This window comes from Pecten maximus, chromosome 19 (genome assembly GCF_902652985.1).
Source record: "Pecten maximus chromosome 19, xPecMax1.1, whole genome shotgun sequence".
NCBI lineage: Eukaryota > Metazoa > Mollusca > Bivalvia > Pectinida > Pectinidae > Pecten > Pecten maximus.
Window position 1 is genome coordinate 3,367,784 of NC_047033.1, and position 6,830 is coordinate 3,374,613.

Below are 6,830 nucleotides of genomic sequence, written 5' to 3' on the forward strand. Positions count from 1 at the left end.
TTGTTTATAAATTGATGAATTCTCTACCGGGAAGTTATATCGTCTTTATAATTCGAGTTTGAATCTGACAGGAAGACTCGCATATTAGTTTCATTTTTAAACCATCGCCCTTTGAACTATCCAAGCTGCTTCTCCCAAGCCCTTGAGATTACCAGCTTAACGTCCGATATCCGGAGTGCCGACAACTGACAACTAAATCACACATGTTAAAGAGTATCGAACACGTCCAACGTCTTATCGTTCAAGGAAATACATTGTTTCCCAGTGAGATCTTGATATCAGCCAAAGTTTCCTTGTCTTGCAAGGATTTGTTGTCACCAGTGGACGAAGTTTTAATGAAACGGTGGTATTGGACTCTATATTTGTCATTAACTATCGAATCAACTATGGTGTGCAAACATCGTAGGTTGGGTAAACAAGGATGTAACTATCAAGAAAAGGAAATTTATATATGGGGAATTGAAATAATCACACTTATCATACAGCTTAGTGGTAAGCTATCCCTGTCGATTACGTCAGGATAAAAGATCGAATTCGTACTACGTTTCTCTTTCTAATAAGGGTTGATAGCTGAGTTCCTTTTGTATCGGGAAAAATTTAAGCGAAACATTGGATTACCAAGTATTGGAATAAACATTTCATTTTCCTGTTTAGAAGCTTGTATTCCAGTTTCTAAATAATGTACTTGAACGTATCTAGGATATATCCTTATAAAAACACCGTCCGTGTTATTTGATATATTTTTCACATAAATATTGTAAATATGTTTATGCCTTCAAGTTCTATTATGAGAATGTTGTATTTCATGTTGGTGATAGCTTTGATTTGATCTAAGTAGTCGAAAGAATCTTCGAACACGTGTTCCTAAACAGCAACCATTTCATTCTCCAAAGATAAACCTAAAAACAACTTCCGTTGATGGACACAAGCTACGTAATACTGTACACTAATACACAAAAAGGACAGATTCCGGTAGTCATTTGAGGGCTAACAAATGATATATATAACAGTGAACTTTTGTGTGACACTAGATTTTTTTCGTGTCTGGCTTAAGGATTCCATGCATTTTTGTCAACATATAATTGTACAAAGCAATCCAAAATAACAAACATTTTGACAACTTTATTCATATTTTACACACTTTATATCGTTTTCTCATCTTTATATACGTAATTTATTTATACGTACTACAACTGAACGAACCGTTGGTGTAATAAAAGGTATCTAAACAGTATTTAACCAGCAACTGCAATGTACATACAGAACATTGATGTCAAAGAAGAAAATATGTAGGTATTCAAATGGTTGTTAAATATTTGCTTGTTTGCTAATTGGCAATTTATTTCACGAAAGGTCTCGTTTAATTTAATTGTTATGTATGCAAGGACTAACAGGATATTTTGGACTAGATAGGTGTCTGTTATTGCATTCCATCCATAACGTGTTTAGACTAGTTCTTCAGAACCCTGATTACAAGGTAAGTAGATTGGGCAAACACACACAATGACAATTGCTATAAATGAACGCGTTCTTTAAGAGATCGAGATTCGCGTCAAAATAAACTAATGAAAGGTTAGATTTCAACTTCTAATTATACTTAACAACCATAAAATTACGTTACTATGTACTTTAGAGACATTTGCTAACCAGCTGGCAACAGACATCAATACTATGACGATTGATGGTAATGAACGGACGCCCAGGAACCACTCCAAGTTTCCTGTAACAATTACAAAGAAAACAATAAACCTCAAATTTGTACGTCAGTAAATTGCTTGCATGTATATAAAACTTCTTTGCTTGGTGGGTGTTTTTGTCAAACACAATAATTATAATAAATTGTAACCGGCTCAGAATAAACAAATTAACAATCGTATTCCATAATTGTTATTTAAATTTTGTCCAATAACACCCAATGAATTCGCCCGTGTACATTTATGATCCTATATATACAATGTATGTATTTTGTATGATTCTTTTTGGCTAGTTTAGATATATTATTTATACATTTCAAACAGTTTGATAGAATACCGGAGGTGGAAGTCAAATAAGTAATTTTACGTCAAAAATAATCTATTCTCAGAACGCCAGTACACTAGGGCTAGGAGGGGGCGGGGGGCGGGGGGTGGGGGGGGGGGGGCCGAGTGGTATCGTAGTCCCGACACTTTATCACTAGCCCTCCACCTCTGGATAGCGAGTTCGAAACCCAAGTTGGGCAGTCGCCTGGTCGGTGGTTTTTCTCCGGGTACTCCGGCTTTCCTCCAACTCCAAAACCAGACACGTCCTTAAATGACCCTGTCAGTTAATAGGACGTTAAACAAAAACAAACAAACAAACAAACAATAGGGCAATGTTAGATTACAATTTGGTACTAAATACAACAGTCACAGAACAAAGAGTATAACTTAATGATACCAAAAATGAATGTCAAAAAAGTAACTTTCTGTCAGGAATCACCCAGTTCCATGGAGCATTGAACAGAGCCATAAATCCACTGTTAAATATAAATTCAGTAACAAAAAACAACAATCTCAGAAGAACGAATAAAACATTATGAAAAAGCCTATTTCGAACTTCTAAGATTCGTTAGTGATGCCAAACATGTAGGAGGAATTGAACATAGCCTTATTCTTAAAGCAGACATTACCCCGAGATTCTCTCCAGTCAAAGTACCAGGTGTTCATGAGAATGCATGTCTGCTATTTCTTATATACTAACTACATACAAACTATTTACGAGAACTGTGAACTTACAACCCTTCTCTGACCAAAGTGGTGATCTGCCTTTACATGACAATGTTCATTATACATATATATACGAGAGCGATTGTTGGCCACAATGCATGGTGCCTCTTTCGCTCGATGGTAGCTCTCGACAATTTTCTAATTAACCTTTATGACTATCTCCTCTGACCACCCGGGTTTTATAGCTACATAGATATTGCATGCTCTACCAAGATGTCCATACATTAAAGAAGGACATAAAAAAACTGTTTAAGAATAATTTAGCTGCCAAGTCAGTTTAGTGTCAAGTGACCTTCTATGCTTCTGTGATTATAAGCCGAATACGTAGTTTAAGGCAGACCGCAACTCAACGCAACCACAGACAGCGGCAAATAATCAGATTCTTTAAAGATTTGCGAGGAAGTATGACCCTTAAAACAGAACAACAATAAAACCATAGTATAGTTTACCTTGACCACAACTCAACGCAACCACAGACAGCGGCAAATAATCAGATTCTTTAAAGATTTGCGAGGACGTATGACCCTTAAAACAGAACAACAATAAAACTATAGTATAGTTTACCTTGAAAAGTTTTTTCATAGACTCTGTTGGATGAGAGTCAAAAATATCAAACAGCCTTGGAACTACAATGTGTTATTGTCCCGGATTCAAATCTCAGTGTCGATAGTAGTTCGATTTGATTCTGATAACAAGACAGTGTTTCGATAATATTGCTTACAATTCATATGTTCATTTACAAACAACTTGTGATCAAATATTTTAACGTAATTATGCAGCCGATGAGACGGATTTTAACCATATTAAGCAGTGAATAATAAGCATGAATTAAATTAGTAGACAGACAAATAGAAGACGCCGAAGACATTTTAAATGCAAAGCTTTTATCTCAGTAAACCTATTGTTGCCAATTTGAAAAAAAAAAATAAAAAATTCACAACTATTTATTTGAAGAAGATGCATTATATTTCAAATCCTAAGTTGTCATTAATTTTGTTGAAACGAGCACCTTACGTCAAATCTTTGTAGACTGAACATGACTATTGATTATTTTATCGCCGAATAAATAATCCATATCTCATGTTGTCGCTGTATAACACATGAAACATGCATTTATAATATACGACCACACACGCCGTAATGTATTATACGATAACACACGATCTGACAAACACGTACGATAACACACGATCTGACAAACACATACGATAACACACGATCTGACAAACACGTACGATAACACACGATCTCACAAACACGTACGATAACACACGATCTCACAAACACGTACGATAATACACAATATCACAAACACGTACGATAACACACGATCATACACACACACTACGATAACACACATCTCACAAACACATACGATAATCACACGAGTCTCACAACACATACGATAACACACGATCTCACAAAACACATACGATAACACCACGATCTCACAAACACATACGATAACACACGATCTCACAAACACGTACGATAACACACGATCTCACAAACACATACGATAACACACGATCTCACAAACACATACGATAACACACGATCTCACAAACACGTACGATAATACACGATCTCACAAACACGTACGATAACACACGATCTCACAAACACGTACGATATCACACGATCTCACAAACACGTACGATAACACACGATCTCACAAACACGTACGATAACACACGATCTCACAAACACATACGATAACACACGATCTCACAAACACGTACGATAACACACGATCTCACAAACACATACGATAACACACGATCTCACAAACACATACGATAATAAACGATCTCACAAACACATACGATAACACACGATCTCACAAACACATACGATAACACACGATCTCACAAACACGTACGATAACACACGATCTCACAAACACGTACGATAACACACGATCTCACAAACACGTACGATAACACACGATCTCACAAACACATACGATAACACACGATCTCACAAACACGTACGATAACACACGATCTCACAAACACGTACGATAACACACGATCTCACAAACACGTACGATAACACACGATCTCACAAACACGTACGATAACACACGATCTCACAAACACATACGATAACACACGATCTCACAAACACATACGATAACACACGATCTCACAAACACGTACGATAACACACGATCTCACAAACACGTACGATAACACACGATCTCACAAACACATACGATAACACACGATCTCAAAAACACATACGATAACACACAATCTCACAAACACATACAATTTAACATTATATTACATATGCACGTACGATAATACATAATCACAGTACAAATAGCACTACATCACACAAGCACGTACTACTTCACACGATCACGAGCGTACGTAATATTACACAAGAACACGCGCGCACGTGTGATTACACACGATCACACGTGCGCATGCAAGACATGATCAGACAAGCACGTCCGACAGCACACGATCACATATAAAAGTGCGTTGGAAAATAACGCTTTAGGGGAATATGTCATTTGTTCGCTAAATAAAATATTACAAATACACATTTACAATACTTCTGGAAGTTCGATATGGGAACGTAAATCGATCGATACCTGGGCGGAGATATGCACCCGGCTGACCTTGTACCAGTATGACATCTTTCGAGTGGTAATAGGATGTGTTTGGTTGTGATCTTAATACCACAGAGAGGCGTTTACCACCAAGACTATATCTTACAGACAATAGCCGGCCACTTCATACAGGGGGAAGAGACAAATTATCAAAACCGCTTCAAAGAGAAGAAGATAGGTGGTTCCCGTGTTGGAGAGTACTTTTCAAACACCTCAGCGTGAAATGGTGTCAAGTGTTACCAGTTATATTACGGGATGTGGTTGGATAGGTATAATCAATCCCTTTGTAAATCCACTGCTTCAGTACAAAACCAACAAGTTACAAGTGGCATTTTATAGGTGGAACACGATATCGTCCAATGCTGTGTTAATTGGATTTTGGTTTTCAACTCGGATCAAAATATATTACTTCGGTATAATCTGAAGTAACATCTTCTTCCTTGTAGATACGTTTACTGATAAAGTTTTAGATTGTTCGACCTGAGTTTCTGTGATAGTAACCGATATAAAAAGACCTCTAGATATCGTGAGAGTTGTGCGTCGCTTACTGTCCCAGGACACACTGTCGTGTTGATACAGGCACAATGTAAGCTGTTTGTCCTCTCCGTTTTGACATAATCTTTATTGTTTTCATTCCGTTTTTTTCTTCCTGTTTAACTTATGAATGAAAATTAAGTGTCATCCTTAGTGTATATTTGTTTATTTATCTTATACATGTATATATCGACAATGACCATTTATAGCTTACCTTTGATCGCCATAACTGTCTCTTAGAAGATATTACGTCATCATTCGCAATGCACAAGATTTGCATTGTTCAGAGTTAAGAGTTTTAGAATTCGGTTTCAGGACGAACAAAAATGTAATTGATTACCTCGGTGATGTAAGCTTGAGTGGAAAATATCATTCTCTAAATCAGGTGGCCGAGTGGTTAAGGTGTCCCGACACTTTAACACTAGCCCTCCACCGCTGGGTTGCGAGCTCGAAACCTACGTGGGACAGTTGCCAGGTACTGACCGTAGGCCGGTGGATTTTCTCCGGGTACTCCGGCTTTCCTCCACCTCCAAAACCTGGCACGTCCTTAAATGACCCTGGCTGTTAATAGGACGTTAAACAAAAACAAACAAAAACAAACAAAATCTAAATCATATCGCGAAAATAACAGCATTTCAAGAAGAATTTCAACTTCTCAGAAACATGGATCCGCCTATAGATGTTTCTTATCCACAGTTTGTTCTTACATCGTAAACGATGATTTTTGTAATATCATCATGTAGATTTATAATGTTGACGTATTTACTTTCACTTTCTAATCTGAACATGAGTTGGCATAATCTCTGAAATTGATTTTCTTTGCGTGAGTTTGAAAATAATGTAAGGCAAAGAACGACTTAACATGTTGATATATGTGAAATGTGTTGCCATGAATATGGTCAAAGTATAAAGTGTAAATTCTGACGAAA